Source organism: Mustela putorius, unplaced genomic scaffold (assembly GCF_011764305.1).
Source record: "Mustela putorius furo isolate JIRA1106 unplaced genomic scaffold, ASM1176430v1.1 tig00003863_pilon_pilon_pilon, whole genome shotgun sequence".
Taxonomy (NCBI): Eukaryota; Metazoa; Chordata; class Mammalia; order Carnivora; family Mustelidae; genus Mustela; species Mustela putorius.
Genome location: NW_025422015.1, coordinates 16,906,813 through 16,925,924, shown reverse-complemented (window position 1 = coordinate 16,925,924; position 19,112 = coordinate 16,906,813). Strand labels below are relative to the sequence as shown.

Genomic DNA, 19,112 nt, shown 5'->3' with positions numbered 1-19,112 from the left:
GGTCTAAGAGGCTGGGGTACCGCTTGATGGATACTGTGTTGGGGAAGGAGCCTGTGGCAAGGGTGCGAATGGAGGGGAGTAGAAAATGTTCGGAGCCTTCTTAGCAGTTAAGGCCCAGAGTAGGGGTGATCCCTGGCTGAGCATCTCTGGAGGACAACCTGTGAAGCCTTTGTGCCTTGACACCATTCAAAAGGGGGAAGAGAAAGAGAGTAAAAATGATCTGCTCTATTTGAAAGGCCCCCTCCATATTTAACTGTTACTTACTCCTCTCCCACATCCTCCGATTTTCTTCTCTCCATAAACACAAAGAGTTTGTGAAGACAATATAGCGGTAACATGCTTGCAGTGTCTGGGTATTCTGGTGTTCTTCCAGTCAAGGATATGACTAAGGCACCAATGTGAATTTCACACACAGCGCATTTATGTCACAACACATGCTGTCTTGGGGTCTCCCATGTACCAGTAAAATGTTCTTTTTGCCACTTTCTGGTGGACTACCAGATATTACAGTTAAACATTTCTGAAATTGATATGTTATTTATGTTAAAGATGCCTCATTATATACCCTGATCTCTGACATACAATGTGACCAAAATACTGTCTTTAAATGTATTCTTTAGTAAGCCGTAACTTCTATGTTCTCATGGAGATTGGTTTTTTCTTCATTACCTTTACCTGGCTCTCTTGTAGGTAATTGAAAAAGAAATTGAAATTGAATTGAAAAGAAAAAATTCAAGAAGCTTTGAAGAAAATGGTGGTGATGGGGGGAGGGGAGGAGAAATGCACACAGAATTTCTTCCATTGGTTTTACTTAGACATTATTTTTGTTAAAATTTTACTAAGGTGATTTTGTATGCCGAGAGTTGTTTATGATCTTTGCCCTTCTGCTCTAAGAGAAACTTGGAAATCTCCTTTTCTCAGTTTTATTGAGATAGAATTGACACATAGCACTGTAGACGTTTAAGGTGTAGGATGCAATAACTTGACTTTCATATATAGTGAATGATTAAGAAAACTCAGTCTTGACCCAAGAATTAAAAGTGTGACTTTTTTTTTTTCACGTTTTAGTTTTTTATTTTAGAGATCGGGAAGGAAAGAGGGAGAGGAATCTTAAGCAGGGTCTTAATGGGTCCCGATCTCACGACCCTGAGATTATGACCTGAGCTGAAACCAATAATTGGACGCTTAACTGACTGCACCAACCAGGTGCCCCAAAAGTGTGACTTTTTTTTTTTAAGATTTTATTTATTCATTTGACAGACAGAGATCACAAGTAGGCAGAGGGAGAGAAGGAGGAGGAAGCAGGCTCCCTGCTAAGCAGAGAGCCCGATGTGGGGTCCATCCCAGGACTCTGGGATCATGACCTGAGCCGAAGGCAGAGGCTTTAACCCACTGAGCCACCCAGGCGCCCCATGTGACATTTTAAGATTAAATAATTTGGGAAGATGGTTGTATTTTTACGGCTATTCTAAAAGATGGTTTTAACTGGCATTTAGTTTTGTTAAGTTGAGGTCATTGTTAAATGCTTTCATGCCTATCTTTTCACCAGTAAAGTTTTAGCTATAAAAATATATATATAGTAACATTAGATAGTTTTGAAACATCTCTATAAAGATTAATATAATAAAACCTCAAATACTACTATTTTTAACTTGCCAAGGTACAACACCAAAATATTTGCACTTTTTGGTATGTGTGATCTGGTAGTAATTTGAACATGTGTGAGAGGGAGATTGAAAATTAAAAGGATGAATGCAAAGCTACAAAAATTATAAAAGCACGGGGCAATCTACTTATGTGTGTATTAATATATTTTTCTTTTTGTTATTTCTTATTAACATTAAGATACTTATTTAATACATATTTATTTATCTTTTATTTTAACATTTTTAAAATTTATATGAGAGAGACAGAGAAAGAGAGAACATGCATGCAAGCGTAGGGGTGGTGAGGTAGAGGGAGAAGTAGGCTCCCCACTGAGCAGGGAGCTCAATGTGGAGCTCGATCCCAGGACCTGAGCAGAAGGCAGGTGCTTAACTGACTGAGCCAACCAAAAGCCCCCATATTTCTTTAATCTTAACAAAGGGGATCAGATTCTTATTTATTGCTTTTGATTATTTTTTACTCCAAATTGAATTCATCAACTTTAAGATTTCTCAAATCTCTGACAAAGTCCAATCATTTGGGGCAAGGACAGAACCTTCTTTCCTTTGAGCAAGCTAAACATAGAACAGACACCAAAAACTGTGGCTGGGATTAGCTGAATTGATGAACGGAGGTTCAGGGTAGCAGGACCCCATACTGTATGGAGTACCTTGTATGTGGCATCCAGTCATCTCTGTGGACCCCTCGGAACCCAGGATGGCTGGCAGTCGCCTCCCTAGGGGTGCCTGGATCCATACCCCAAGATAAAATGAAGGCAGCTCAGGACCTAAGGTAAGAGCATTTGCCTTAAAAAAAAAAAGTAAGTTTTATATGGTTTTGGTTAACTTAACAATATAATGTGCAGTGTTATATTGGTTTCAGATGTGCAATGTGATGATTCAACACTTCCATCCTTCACTCCATGCTCATCACGAGTGCCTTCCTTCATCCCCATCACCTACCCCTCCCACCCCAGTAACCACTGGTTTGTTCTCTGTAGTCTGTTTCTTGGTTTCTCTCTCTCTCTCTTCTTTGCTCATTTGCTTTCTTCTTAAATTTCACATGTGAGTGAGACCATGGGTTATTTTTCTTTCTCTGACTGAGTTAGTGTTATAACTATCACTTAGTGTTATACTCTCTAGCTCCATTCATGTCATTACAAATGGCAAGATTTCATTTTTTATGGCTGAATAATATTCTGTGGTCTATATCTACACATCACATCTTCTTTATCCATTCATCTATTGATGGTCCCTTGGGCTGTTTCCATTATTTGGCTGTTGTAAATGATGCTGCTATAAACACAGGGGTGCATGAATTTGTGCATTTGGGGTATAAATACCAAGCAGTGCGATTGTTGGATTGTAGGATGGTTCTATTTTTAAACTTTTTTGAGGATTCTCTGCTGTTTTCCATAGTAAAGAGCCTTCACTTTTCCTAACTGATCTTTCCTAAGGCACCCCAGCCCCCACTTTCCCCCACTTTCAGTGTCCCAGATAGCACATTGGTCTTCCTCTAATGTATGAAGGCAATCTCACTTTCCTGAGAACTTTCTTGTTGTTTAAACAGAGGAGGAAATCTATTTCTAAATTCCCATGTATTCTCTGATGGGATGGAACTGCACTGGTGGTGAGTAACTGGTTTGCCAAGTTGAGAACATGACAGGAAACCAAGCAGAGGTCAGAGGACGCCTCTCCATTCTTTGGGGGCTCAAGCCCTTACTTTTCTGAACTGCCGGGGAAGGGAGGAAATCATGCATTGATGATGCCCACCCTTGCAAAGCTAGATAAACCAAACTCAAAAACAAATTGATAAAGCGGCCAAGTAAGGGAGTAAAGAAAGCCACTGAAGGAACTTCCACCATATTGATTTCTTTCCCCTCAGATAGGTCACTCTTCAGTGTACATAGGCATATGGCATAATGCCTGGCACAGAAAAGAGGCCATTCCTCTTCTGTAGTGTGGACATGGCCCTAGCTGTGCTGAAATGACCTTGAAGATACTGTTCGTGTTTTATAGGCAGGAAGGAGCGGAAGATGAATCTCCTGTGATGTCCCTTCTTGGCAGCAGAAAGGGAAGATAATTTGTTATCTTTTGCTCTCAATCAAAGAAAGGTAAGAAAATACATTTGATGAAGAGCAACCTGGAGCCTACAAACCCAGCAGGTCCATAATTTCCCAAGCAGACCCCCAAATGGATCTTGAATGAAAATGTTCCTTTCATACCAGCGCAACCTCTCACAATAAGGCAGGATTTCTAGTCAAAATGTGTCCGCTGTGATGCTGACAGCTGCCCAGTGGGATGGGGTCATATAACAGCACTGCAGGCATCCAAGGGACATCAGTTCTCGACCCCTGTGTCAACCTCTTGAGTTCCCAGGGTCGGGTCAGCATCCTAAGGACGCCTGTGGTCTCATTCTGGGACACTTCTGGGGTATCCCACAGAACAGGACCATTCTTTCCCCAAAGCGTTCCCAGACCCATTTTGTGGCTTGCTTTGTAGAGGGACACCGTGAAGCATGAGAACAAACATCCTGGGAGTGGAGGTTGGGGCAGAGATTGCCAAATCATTGAGAAGCCCTGGAAAAAACAGGCCTCCTCTCCAGTATGGCTTTGTTGGAAATTATGGATTCATACTGGGGAGTCAGAGATAAAGAAAAGATGCCTTCTTTCTGCATCCCATAAAATACATGGGCCAACATAGTGCATATTTATCACATAGATTTTAATTTTTCAGAAGTTCGGCTAACCCTGAATTGTAATCTGTAAGGGATATGCAAATGGTGACATTAGCACTCGACTCTTCCAGGGTCAGAGTTCAGGAAACCCTGGGCTCAAGGAATGGTACCAAAGTAAAGAAAGGACTCCACTCATCCCCAGAGTTTCTCTCCCAGTTCCCTGCCCTAGAGCTATACACTTGAGTCTTGTTGTCTCGTAGTTTGGGTGCACTTTCCTGGTTCTAAGTACCACTGACAAGGGGATCCTGAAGGGGAAAGAAGGTAATGTGGGTGGTGATGGGCCAACCAACCACTCCAGAGAAGGGGAAATTCGGGACCAAAGTAGGATCCCGCATTAAAAAATACACTATTTCAAGGGAAAACTCTTAAGTTATGAGGACAAGTTTAAATGAGATCACTGTGTTCAAGATCCTCTACTTTCAAAGGTAGAAAGCAAATTTCCACAATGAATGGGAAAGAAAACAGCTTTTTGAGTAAGTAGTGAAGTTTACATTATTGTACAATTTGCTTGTGCAGAACATGTTAATCTTTAAAGATAGATAATAAAACACTGTACTTGGGGACATATAATTGGACATTTTTAACAGCTTATTATATTTCAAATGTTCTTTTCAGAGTATGTTAATATATAGAGTTACTAAAGTGATAGTAATCGCCCTAAAAAGTGGTGTGTAAATAACTCTGCCCTTTCAAAGCTTATATATGTAAAGTGAAAAATGGAGTATGTTCTTTTTTATTAAAAATAATGAGGTACCTGGGTGGCTTAGCTGGTTAAGCTTCTGCCTTCCAATCAGGTCATGATCCCAGGGTCCTGGGATTGAGTCCCACATAGGACTTCTTGCTTGGCAGGGAGTCTGCTTCTCTCTCTTGTGCTCCCTGCTCTTGTGCTCTTGCTTGTTCTCTCCCCCTCTCAAAATAAATAAATAAATAAATAAATAAATAAAATCTTAAAGAAAAAAGGTAACAGTGGGGTTTGCTTTCTTTTGAAGGTGGCAGGGGGCTTTGCTTTCTTATTCACTGGAAGGCCTATGGGAACCTATGCACCAATCCTACCTTCAAAGGAACACTTCCCAGATGGAAAGCATCCCTCTACTAAAGCTAATTATAATGTCCAGTTTAGAAAACATGGAAAAGACCATTCAGATGCACTATTCAAAAAATCAAATAGAAACAAAATCAGTGTCTTGAAAAGATATCTATACCTCTGTGTTCATAGCAGTTTAATTTACACAATCCAATATATGGAAACAACATAGTGTCCATCGGTGGATGAATGGATAGAGAAAAATGTGGTGTATAAATACAGTGGAATATTATTCAGTCATAAAGAAGGCTATCCTTCTTTATGTGATAACGCAGATGAAACTTGAGGGCATCACATTAAGTGAAATAAATCAGAGAAAGACATATACTATATATTTCATTTATATGTGGACTCTAAAGAAGAAAAATAACCAAAATCAGGTATGAAGATTGGTGGTTATCTGAGACAGGTGAGGGGGTATGCTGAGTGGGTTAAATGAGTGAAGGTAGTCAAAAGATACTGAACTTCTAGTTATAAGTAAGTCCTGGCGGTGTAATGTATTACATGGTGACTCTAGCTAACATACTGTAATATATATTTGGAATTTGCTAAGAGAGGAAATCTTAAAAGTTGGAACTATTGAGGTGATGGATGTTAACTAAACTTACCCTGGTAATCATTTCACAATATATACATATGTAAAATCATTATGTTGTATACCTATAACTAACAATATATGTCAGTTATATATCAATTAAAAAATAAAAAATAAACATTGCAAATACCTCAGAAAAATCAGATGGTTAGAGTAATAAATGTTGCTATAAATCTCTATTCTGTTATTCCCTCCTGTCATCAGCAATGGTACTGTAAATGAAAGGGAGATGAGATTTCCCCATAAATCTCTTATCTAACTATGTTTTGCATATGGCAGGGATTTTAAGGGTGCAGCATTATTTTAATAAAATGTCATTGCATTATTAATTCAAGATCTCTTGAACTACATAAATACTACTGAATTAATAATGCTCATTTACTTATATTGGCTCACCTAACATACTTTTACTCCTTTAATTCTGACAATTGTCATGGGACTTTGGGAATCCATTTACTAGACTTAGTACAATGTGCATATTTATTTATGCAAAATAAGAACACATTTGTCCTGTCAATTCGCTACATCTGTCAGCTCCATCCCCTGGTTCCAGCTCTCAGCTTGAAATGTGAAGTCTGGTTGTCATGCATGATCCCAGGTAATTTATGGGCAGAAGGTGGGTCTAGGCATTACCTTCTGTTTGAGCTGTCCAAAACTCTAACCCAAAACTCTAAACCTCCTTAGGAAATGTTTTATGATCTTGAATATACTAATAACATGAAAATGAGAATCTAGCATATAAACAAGCAGGCAAAGTGAAAGAATATACTAAAATATATATCTACCTGATATTTAACCCAGAGACTTCATAACACAAAATCTTAAGTAAGTTACCTTGTGATCTTGTAAGTTATCTTGTCGGTTTGCATTTTTGTCACATCTTTCCTTATCCTCCCCAGCCTCATACCAATCATCAGAGGCAGGTCCTAAGACTTTTCAAAATGCCTATGTCTGATATTTTCTATGTAGCTATGGTCTTATTTCTAGATGGTCTATGAATGTTCCTTCTTAACAGAAGCTCTTCCTTACCTTCCTAAACATCAATCCCTGTAGAGCCACCTGGAGATTAGGTGTGCAGGGATATATATTTTAGACCTGGCGATCATCTAGAGTGCCTCAGCACTGAGTTCTGCTTTGGAGACATGAGGTGTATCCACTTCACAGAGGTAGTTGAGACTTGAAGTGACAGAAAGAAAGGACAGCAAAGTAACAACTACTGTATTTTAGATGTCTCTGTGTTTGTGACTATACTGCTCTGTTAAAGACCTCATTATTTCAGAGGTATCATGAAATCTGCCCATGGGAGTGACTTTTTTAAAATGGGAATAATAACTGTATCTGCCCACCAGAGTTGCTGAGAGCCTTTAAAGCAAGGTTATATGTAGAGCTCAGTGCCTTTCTTTAAGATAATATTGTGTGGCCACGAGTCATGTTTGTAGGGCAGAGAGAAACAATGTTGTTAAACTGTTTTTTTAAAAAAAATACAGGACTTTTGAATTAGAAGAAATCTTAAAAGTTAAACCTGCCTTATAGTCTTATAAATGAATAAAGTAAGGCTGAGAGGAGTAAAGTGATTTGCCAAGTTTACCCAGGTAGTCAGGGATGGGACTGAGATGAGCACCCCAAGCCCCTCCTTCCTGGTTCAAGTCTTCTCTCCACTATGTTACAATATGCTTGTTTTTAAATCCAGCATATGTAGCTATGAAGACATACCCTAAGATCCCCTCTGGGAATAAATTGCATTCTTTAGAAAATGCATTAGCTTCCTGAGACCACGAGTGCTTAACTTCACAAAATACTTCCTTCTGCAGGAGAGTTAAATGCGGCCAATATCAGTCCTTTTCCATTACTGGATTGGGTGGGCCAGTGGGCCTCAGACACCCGGTGAGCAGGTTCTCTGTGTCAGAGACTGTATGCAGCTCCTAGCTAGACACAGCCACTCTTCCCCCAGCCTCCACAAAGGGCCCTTAACCATGAATAATATATGTTTCAGAGCAAAGACTAAACATCAACTAGCAATTGTATCTCTTCAACAACACACAGTGAATCGAGTATCTGAATTCCAGGAGCAGAAGGAAGTTTGCTTGCATGTAGGCATCATAAGATTAAGGTCAGAGTAGATACACCTGGGAAAGGGGAAAATAGGCCAAACTGAAGAGTGTGAGGAAATTAGCTCAGCTGCTTTGATGTGAACATCTGCAGAAATTGTTAATGGGCCCTGTGTCTAATTAAATCCACCAGACATATGCATGCCTGTTATCTGTGGCATGGTGCTCTTCCCCACGCTGCACCTGTTGCTGGCAGGGGTAGACTTGCATTCTGTCAAACACAATGTCATGAGGGTTTGAGGGAGAGAAATTCGAGGCTCCAGTCTGATTCACTTAGAGACGAGCATATCACCAGGGGAAGGCAGCCACGCTCAGAACTCAAACTGAGATACTCAGAACTCAGAACTCAGACTGAGAGGCCGATACACTGGGACCTCACTACTGTGCCAACCCCCAGTCCGGAGCTCCCCACAGTTCCGATGGAGAGACCTGACCCCTGGGCAGTGGAGATTTCAGAGACAAATTCATGCCCTGAGCCGGACTGCAAAGAAAACAGTCAACCTGTTCTACTAGAGGACAGAATGTTTGAAGTTCAAATAAGCCTCCATTTGTGTACAAATGACTATTGTGCAAACAACCAATGATCTTTGTGCATCCACACTGGCTTGTTTTGGACAGATGTTTCCTGTGGTCAGCCAGCAGTTGGTGTCTAGCCATGTCCCAAGCTGTTCCTTTGAAAAATGGTCTCCACTAATTCAGTATCAGCTTAAAGTACTGGGTACTGGATTCCAGTGTACTGGTTGCCAGTGGGTGCAAGTTACACTGAGGAAGCAGCAGGGCCCGGGGATTAATAATGCAGGCTCGGAAGTCGTTCCAACCCCCACTTGCTAGTTATGGAACTCCCCAACGAGTTGCTTCAGTTCCTTCGCCTTAATTCCCTCATCTGTAAGGTGAAGAAAACAGTAGCATCCAACCCACAAGGTCCTTGGGAGACTTAAATGAAGCAAGACATGCCAAGGGCTTGGAGTAACACTGGCCCAGTGGACATGCCCATATTTTCCTTTTTGTTTTGTTTTGTTTTTACCACTTTACATTATTATTGTCTCTAGTATTTTCTCCTTCCCAGGTAGAAATTCACATCCTCTATAGTGTTGCTCCTGAGTTAGCCATTGCGTGCCATCCCCACTTGCATGTTTCCAAAATCGTCTTCTTCTTCGTGTTTTCTTTGCAAACTGCCCGTGGGTCCATCTGGAGTGATGACATCATCTGTTTTGTTAATTTTGCCAGGTAGATGGCTTCGTATTCTTGAAGTTGATGGACAAATCCAGCATTAGGATTAATACAAAATCTTTCTGGAACATAAGCAGATGTATCTCTTCATTCCAGATGTTTCCATATTGTATGTAATAACAGAGGCAGCACTCCTGGAGATCCCTGCATTTCCATGGACAATAACTTTTTCTCCACCAAAAAATTCTTTAATTATGGGAAAATGGCGTATTCTATTTTCAACTGGATTATCTGCAATATCCAATACTAAATAGCTAAATAATTGTTGAAAGGTTGACTTAACAAAGCTTGCTTCAATATTTTGTCTTTTGCATATTATAGAGGTTAGTCCATGCTTCTGTAGTACAGGCAAGCTTGCTTTTCCATAGCAGAAGAATATGGGCCTAAAAACAATCCAGGTAAAATTTCCTGTATCTCTCTTCTCATTGGGTAGGTCCATTCCTCAGGCATTTTCCTTGCCCTGGGGGAGCGAGGAGACCCACAGTTTCAGGTCCCCCTGATCTGAAGCCAGGTAAGGGCCCCAGGGCTTGTGGGTAAGGTGCGAGTGGGAGTTATCTGGTCCCCTGTCGCCTGTCCCCTGGCAGACGCCGGCTGCCAGTGGCAGAGAAAGGAAGAAGGGCAAGCAAACCAGAGCACTGACAGCAGGCAGCCAGTTTACAACTAACACATGCAGACTAAAGGGTCCCAGCGGCTCTGGCAATGACGACAAGAGGAAGGTTGAGGGGCTTATACCTGGCTGCCATGCTGCTGCTGTCTCCCTCCCCCTGAGTCTCTACACCCCTCAGGCCCCACAGCCTTGGTCACAAGCAAGAGCCCTACCAAATATTTCCTTTACTGACGCCTGAACGAGCTGTCTCCAGCAGGTGCACTGGTAGCTCTGTGCTCCAATTTATCATAAAGAGGAGAAATGCACATTGAAAGCCAAGCCTGAGGTTGAACAGAGCTATTCCAAGACCTCTGATATTATTTAGACCCAATATGTTGTTTCTCCCAGTTCCATATACCGATAGCCACTTTATCACATACATACCCTGCTCCTCCAGAGCCTACCTCCCCACACACGTATGTACATGTTCATGAGCATATGTGATCTGGGGAGTTAACATTTAGGCTGACAGAAAGTCGGGTTCTTGGTTAGATTTCCCCACAAATTCTGTTAAAATGTATATAGTCATGATTGCTTAAATGTTTAGCTGAAGTTATGATAACAAGGGAATACTTTAAATCTAGCATCTCTCACTCTTGGCCTAATGGAGACATTCTAGGTAATACATACATCCACACGCCACTCCAGAGTGATGTAACCCAGGTGAATGAGATCGTGGTGTGAAGCGTTTTGTGGTCTTAGTAGGAAGTTTGGAATAGAAGTGGAAGGACATAGTATTCTTGGAAATAAGCTTGCAGATTACTTCAATGACTTCTGCAGTAGCAAAACTCCAAGGGTGTTCGTATTCTAAGGTTGTAGATATTCCACAGAAGACACATGAGATCACTGTAGTTAATGCTGAACTCTCCATAGGGACTCTTAGTGGATACTTTGCTATTTTTATCTCTTCATCTGGTCTTATTTCAGCTATATTGAGATCTGAATGATGATTTAAACAATTGTTTAAAACACAGTGCATTATTCCTGTCAGAATGAAATCAAATTTTTATTTTCAGCCTATACTTAAAATTGTATCCTTTCACTGAACAGAATTGATTCAGTTAGACTTGTAAATAACGTCCTGTGATGCTTTAAATGAATACATGGGTCTACTTTTGTAGGCATTTATAAATTTTATGAATTATATTTATAAAATATAATGTCAAATCGGAAAAAAAAAAAAAGGTACTAAATAACACTACTATTCACACGCACATCTCCTCCATATCATGTCTGAGAAACTTCTGCTCAAACTAACCCCCACAGAGTAAAAGTCTGTGCAAACAGATGGACTTTGCACCTTGCCCTAAGGGTCAGCTGGCTGGAGGACTGTGAGCTTGGCAGCATAGCTCTTCGTCAAGGACCTTCCCATAAGAAAAGCTTCATCTTTATCTCAATTCAAGCGACATGAACAGGATTTGGCTTCCATCATAGACACAGCGCTCAGCTATGGTTCCAAAGGATCCTGTTATGGCTGAAGATGGTGGTACCGATGATGATGGCTGGGAGGCTGTGAAGCATGTTAGATCTTCCCAGGCATTTTCACGTGCAATCTCATGACTGATACATGCAACCTTATAGAGTAAAAAAAATGTATATGCAAAGTACTTCTTCAGGTAAAAAAAAAAAAAAAAAAGCCTTATCATTCAATCTGGATTGGTGAATTTCTCACATCAAAAGAACTCTAAACTGTATTTGAATATGTCTCAAAAATGCAATTTTAACATTTTTTAATGTGTAATCCAGACTAGTAAAAATACCAGCAACATTTGTTTGGGGGCCACAGAACACCCAAGTCATTCAAACACAACACACCGGATACCCCTCTACTGACACAGCCAGAAGAAGTAACAGGAAATAGGGTTGTCATCAAGGACCAGTAAGCAGTGATGCGTGCTGCAGCTGCGTTATTCTGAAGGAATCTGATTTTCCCCCAGAAGAAAATTCAGGAATGTGATTATTTCCTCTCTCTTCCCTGAGTCTGTGGACAATACCCATTTTCTGTTCCCAAGTGGGAATGCTTGCCTCACTGTGTGTTTGGCAGAGTACAAAATATGTTTCTGAACAGAAGTGCCTATGGGATCTTCTCTATGACCACCGTACAGTTCAAAAGAACTTTGTTCAGGATCGCCTAATTTTTTTTTTTCTTTCTTTCTTTCTTTCTCTTCTTCCCCTCCCCCCCTCAACCATTGTTGGAGTGTCACATGGGCATCTCTCTCATCTCTCAGATTGATGGCATCGTCTAGGACTTCCCACATAGACAAGATAAACGAAAGGCTTCCACGGACAGGTATGTAACTGTGGAGACAGCAGTGCCGCAGAAGAGGCCTCCAGATCAGAAAGAATGTCTGTCCCACAGTCAACTCTCTGGCTCCGCAGTCACCTTTGACATGACTTGCTGAATAGGAGTTTGTTTTCCAATTTCCATGGTTCAGCCATAGGCCATGCAAAGTAAATACTAGTAAATGAGCAACAGTAGGTTCAAAGGAACATAAGACTAGAATCCCTCCTCCTTTGGAAGACAGTTTGGGTTGCATTCACATGTGAATCAATCTGTTTGCGGTCTTTGAAGTGACTTTGATTAAGAGTTGTAGCCCAATGGTAGTGAAGTGGGCAGGGTCATCCAAAGAATTGGCAGTTCCAATATGGATGCGTGGCCTGTGCACCACATCCAGAAAGAGCCCCAGGTAACGGCCTTATACACAGAGTGTTTTCAGCTTCAGAAAAACAGATCAGGAACTCACTCTCCATGGAGGTTTGCATGGAAGTGGGTTTTGTTGGAAGTAAAGAAGATATTCCATGAGATTTCATGTTTTTATAGATCAGCTTTGAATTAATTTGTAGTCCATTAAAATTTTAAGTGCTCTTTAATAAGCAAAAAGCAATAATTTCCCTTTAAAAGGAGGCAGTTTATATATTTTCAATAGACATATTTTATCTGTTTATGAATAAAACCAAAAAATAATAATGCTCCAAATTTCAGGAACCACATAAAGTCAAACACAGTGTATGAAACTCTCCTTAAATATATTAGAAATGCTAAAATTGATGAATATTTAGATTTTGTTAAGATGGTTGATTTGCAAATTTTGGGAGAAGAAGAAAAGTAGCAATTTGTTGAATGACTAAAATTTCTGTCTCCTTCACCTCAAAAAAAGAATCTTAAAAATAATTTAAGAACCTGTTCCTTTGCCTTTTGTCTTGAATTCAAGTTTTTATAAAATTTGCATCTGCTTCATTCATGTTTTCCAATTTAACCTAATATTTCCTTCACTTTAAAATACCTTCTACTGCTTACTTTGACAAACTGTGGAATTACCTTCTGATTCTCCAACATCGTTTAATTTTGGAAGCCCAACAAAGAGGAAATAGTTGAGACCAGTAATACTACTGGTCTATTATAGCTATCATAGTGGAAAGAACATGGGTCAGAAATAAATTAAAAACAAAGTGACCTGGGTCAGTTTCTCCACCTTTCAGGACTTAGTTTTATTATCTGAAAAAAATGAGACCATGGTACTTCTTGCTGAGCTGCTCTGAAGATTAGAGACAAAAAAAGTCCGGACCATTAACTACACAGTTATTTGTTCAACAATGGCATTTGTTAACATTACATTTCTTAGGCCTGTTTTCAGATTTTCATCAGCTCTACCTCCTGTCCAGTTTTCTTTGAGGCTGGCACTGTTTTGCCTTGGGACACGACTATGTCCCAATGCATATATTTCCATTCGCATATACTATGTCCCATGCATATATTTCCAGTTTTTGTGGGACTTAAGCCACAAATATACAATTGACTTTTAATTTAATTTCTCTTAAGGTTGGTCACTTATACTATGAATAACTGTGATTGATGTATACTGCAACAGTACTGTGTAATTATTGGCTTAAATTAGAAAGAGGATAAACATACTCCCTTCTAACAAGACTATGATCATCCAGTTAGTTGAGAATTGTCTAGCTAGTGTGGGGAAATCACAATCTCCTTTCCTCGGCTGCAGAGAGCTGAAAGTCATCGCACTCTCTATCTTCCTGGCAAGAGTCTGGTTCTTTTCATCTCTGACCCAAAAGGGGTAAATACCATTATTCTTAGCAAATGTTATTTTCTAAAAAAAATGGAAAGCTCTGTCCACATTGTGAGAAGATAGATTGGCTGATTGCTTATTAATCTTTAGGAGACACCGAGGGCCCCAAGGGAATGAGACTCTGAATAACCATACAACTCTTGAGCAAGTCTTACTTAGGAAGCAGGAACTTCGGCCCTTAGAGTCCACCAAGATGAGACCCAGCGGAGTTGGTGACTAAGACGCCCGGGCACACAGCATAAAGCAAACCTGGATTGAAGGGTTACTGGGTACATGCTCACACTGAATTTATGAAGGGTGGGAAAAGCTAGGATACTTGAGGCTTTTCATAGGATAATATGCCAGGTGAAGTCATGAAGACACAGTGAGTATTTCTAGACTCTCTTCCCTATGTTTGAGCTCATCAGTTTGTCCTTATCAATCCCAGCTAATACATGTCCTCATGAATATGAGCGCAGTTTGTGTCACAGACTAATTATCTTGGGCTGTAACATCCCCAGCTCTATAAGTCTTACTTCTAAGGAATTAAAAATACTTCTGTAATTCACAAAACACTCCTGCTATTAGCATTTTGATTTACTGAAGGAAAGAACACTCTTATTTTTCTCCCTTATATCTCCATCCTGCCACATGTTAAAAAAGATCTACTTTCTTCTTTTAACCCAACACTCCTTTAAAAAGCAAAATATTCCAAATTGCCATTAAAAGTTCAGAAGGAGGGCGCCTGGGTGGCTCAGTTGGCTAAGCAACTGCCTTCGGCTCAGGTCATGGTCCCAGAGCCCTGGGATCGAGTCCCACATCGGGCTCCCAGCTCCATGGGGAGTCTGCTTCTCCCTCTGACCTCCCCTCTCAAAATAAAAGTTCAGAAGGAAAGTCTGAGACAATAAGCAGGAATCCTCCTTTAGACGCTTTCCTAATAAGATCGGAGATGTTGGGAAATTTCTCTTGATGTGACAGAGACCAGAGTCGGGGAAATATCATGAAAGCAGAACATTTAGAGAGAAAAATGAGTAAAGCAAGAATCAGAAGAAAGAAAGATGCCCCTCCACAAAATAATCAATACTCAAGAGGAAAAGAAAGGAGAATAAGAACTGAGATATGGGGGCACCTGGTGGCTCAGTGGGTTAAAGCCTCTGCCTTCGGCTCAGGTCATGATCCCGGCGTCCTGGGATCCAGCCCCGCATCGGGCTCTCTGCTCAGCAGGGAGCCTGCTTTCTCCTCTCTCTCTGCTTACTTGTAATCTCTGTCTGTCAAATAAATAAATAAAATCTTTAAAAAAAAAAAAAAGAACTGAGATATGACGGAGTCATGTGGCCTTCTGTCATCTTCGAAAGCCAAGAGAACGGGGAAAATGCCCACGTAAAGGAGAAAAGCGGAGAGAGAGTTCTTTTGCCAGGTGGAGTTGTATCAATGATGACTTGTTTCAGCCATTACCTATAAAAAAGAAAGCCATAGGGACACCTGGGTGGCTCAGTGGTTAAGCCTTTGGCCCAGGTCATGATCCCAGCATCCTGGAATCCAGCCCCGCCTTGGACTCCCTGCTCCTGAGAGAGCCTGATTCTCCCTCTGCCTGCTGCTCCCCCTCCTTGTGCTCTCCCTCTCTCTGTCCAGTAAATAAATGAAATCTTAAAAAAAAAAAAAAGAAAGAAAGAAAGAAAGAAAGCCATGTTTTGTTTACTTGCTCATGTACTTCATTAGTTCAAAGAATATTTCTGTTAGAGTTGACAATTACAGTTATCATTTCTAACTGGTAACTGTTCATACTTGGTGGAAACCTAATGAACATTTGCTGCTAAAGCCAACATTACTATATAATAATCCCTGGTTCTAATGATCCTTGATAGTTCTGGTTTTTTCAGATCATGTTCAAATTTAAAATGTCTGATTGTGACCTACATCCTCTAACATGAATTGTTGATTATATTGGATTTTATCTGTGGTTCAGATGTGGTTCCCTCTTACTTGATACAATATTTATCTCTGGTTTACAAAATTATCTCACATGCCTCATTTTTACAATGAGATATATATAATATGGTGATTTTGTAGGTGAGTAAACTGAGGCACCAAAGAAGTGGCCAAGCCAGGCCTTCTGGCTCTAAATAGAATATTCCTTCCACCAATTAGTATTCAAGTTAATGTACCAGATAAGACACATGTCTTTCAAAAGTCTGCAAAAACATGCAAGGGTAACTGTTAGTGGTATGGAGTGAGCAGAACTATATAGCATTCTCCCAGATGTCTTACTAAGATAATCCTAAAAAAACAACTTCAAGGATTGGCAGGGCCACCATCCTTCAGTGCATGAATGATGTGACACCACTGATTGACACAAACCCAGCTCAGACCTCAGGAAGAGTGGGGGGAAGACAAGCCAAGTCACAATCCAAATTAGTGTAGCCGCTCCTGCAGCTCGAGGAACACAATGTGGTCTTTGACTAACCTTTCAAAGCCCCATGTAGCTGGAGCTCAGATGGTGCTTGTTCGAGAAGAGCAGGGCGGGGCCGAGCTGACAGCCTGGAACATTGACCACCACGCGGTAACTGACGTGTAAATCACCCTCTGACTTGGGGTCTCGAACTTAGACAAGGAAATGTCATCTCCAGATTTGGCCCATCACGTGCTTATGCAGGAATGGCCCCTCTTTGGTGACTTTCTCTACCTTTCCAGAAAAATGATGTAATGTTGGTTGAGATAACATTTTTGGAGTTGATTTCCAAGACTGGCTAGAGTTTTTAAAAATATCCCTGTTCTCAGAAATTGAACCACCTTTCCCCCATCCCCCGAAAATGCCACATCTTTCTATATCGAGAGTAGGAAGTAAAGAGCCTCTCTTCTCCATGTATCAGACAGACCCACTCCCCAGACTGGAATTCCTCGCTGGGGGCCTCTGCACCTGCCACCTGGAGGGCCGTCCTTGTTCTACCTTCCAGGACCACTAAGGTTGGTCTCTTCTTCATTCAGGGGATTTGGTTAAGATACTAGGTCATAGCATCCTGAGATGTTCAATCTATCCATGTGATTTATGAGTGGTTCATTTCTTTTTTTTTAGATATTCCACTGCTCGTTACTAGTGAGTGAGCAAAATGGAGCTAAAAGCCAGCCACAGTGGATAGCAACTTAGCAATTCCTGAGAATATTGACAAAAAGACATATGTTACATACCTGGTCAAAAGATACAAACTTCCTGGGATGCCTGCCTGATTCAATCAACAGAGCATGCAGCTCTTGATCTCAGGGTCTTGTGTTTAAGCCCACATCAGGCATGGAGGCTGCTTTAAAAAAAAAGAAAGAAAATAAAAGAAAAAGAAAACATACAAACTTCCAGTTATAAAATAAATGAATCATGGACATATAATATACAACATGGTAACTATTGTGAATAGTACTGTATTGTGGGGCACCTGGGTGGCTCAGTGGGTTAAGCCTCTGCCTTCGGCTCAGGTCATGATCTCAGGGTCCTGGGTTCGAGCCCCACATTGGGCTTTCTGCTCAGCAGGGAGCCTGCTTTCCTCCACACCCCTCTCCCTGCCTCTCTGCCTACTTGCGATCTCTCTCTCTCTTTGTGTCAAATAAATAAATAAAATCTTTTAAAAATATATTACTGTATTGTATATTTGAAAGTGTTGTATATTCAAATCTTTGAAGTTCTCATCATAAGCGAACAAATTGTAATCCTGAATGGTGATGTAAGTTAGCTACACTGATTGCGGTGAGCATTTTGCAATATATACAAATATTGAATCAGTATGCTGTTCACCTGAAACTAACATGTTCTACATCAATTATATCTTAATAAAACAAGTATGCATAAAATTAAACATTTTATCTTCTCTATTTTCGTTCCTGTTAACATCGCCAATCAAGGTTTGTCTAGATCAGTGACTCTTACATGTGTATATGAATTTTCTGGGTGCTTTTGATTCAGTTGGTGGGGGTAGGCCTTGAGATTCTGCATTTCTAAGACATAGCCTGATGATGCTGATGCTGTTGATCCACGGACCACACTTTGGGGAGCAAGGACCTTAATATTACTTCACAGAGATTGACACAGCGGAGAGTGAGGCACGTGAATATGCTGAAGGTAATACAATTCAGATTCTTCTAATAATTAATAAATATCTGGTAAAAGCAGAGCTCATACTACTGGAAATCTGATATGTTTTAGTAATACCTATTGGTTAATAATCAACAGAATGTCAAAATAAGTCAAGTGTTGGCCTAAATTTCCCAATATTTACTTTCCTTAGTTTGCAAGACACAGATTACTTCCAGTTCTCTTTGTTTGTGAACTAAGTACTAGGGTAGTCTCTTAAAACTGATTGTTTCACTCAGCAGCATTCAGAATGGAATTATGGATGAGTGGGAGCTATATTGAGGCCTGCGGCATCAGGAAACTCAATGCAGCAAGGGGCCCTCAGTCATCCCTTGAAGGACTCCCCCAAGACCACTCAGGCCAAGTCAGCTTGCTCTCACCCTCAAATGTAGAAGAGCTTTTCCCCAACAACAGCAAATTATTTAGAATATTGAACACATCTAAGATGAGAAACAATTTCCAAAAAAGAAGAATTCCCATTGCTACTGCAAAAAAACAGTGTTTTTGGTTAAATGAAATCATAATATCATACCATTTCTTAATATTAAGTTTAGTTTTCAGGGGTATATAGAAAATGCTTTGGAGTTCAGATTGTTTCACAAATATTTGTATACCAGGCCATTTAGCTAGGAACTAGAGATATAGGGCAAATAAGACAGAAAAAAATTATTGCCTTCATTGAGTTGTCAGTCTGCATTTGCTTTCTGTTTTTCAATAACATATGTCTTTTTATAATTCTATGGAATTTCCTACACCCCCAACATTCTTTATTTTTAAATACAAAATTGAATCTCAGTTTCTTTTTTTTAAATAGGGACAGTTGGAACATTTGTAAATATTGCTATTGTTGGAAAGATCATGAATCTTGCACCTATTTTTCTGTTGTTT

The 19,112-nt window shown here is 40.3% G+C and overlaps 1 long non-coding RNA gene and 1 pseudogene across 1 annotated transcript; one reads left to right on the top strand and one right to left on the bottom strand.

Moving 5' to 3' along the window:
- Positions 1–9,196: 9,196 nt before the first annotated feature.
- LOC101691081 lies at positions 9,197–11,564 on the bottom strand (annotated as a pseudogene).
- Positions 11,565–12,096: 532 nt separating this feature from the next.
- LOC101690772 lies at positions 12,097–17,519 on the top strand. Its single transcript, XR_198565.2, has 3 exons — positions 12,097–12,333; positions 16,978–17,071; positions 17,181–17,519. It is a non-coding gene; the product is annotated as an uncharacterized LOC101690772 (long non-coding RNA).
- The last annotated feature ends 1,593 nt before the right edge of the window (positions 17,520–19,112 follow it).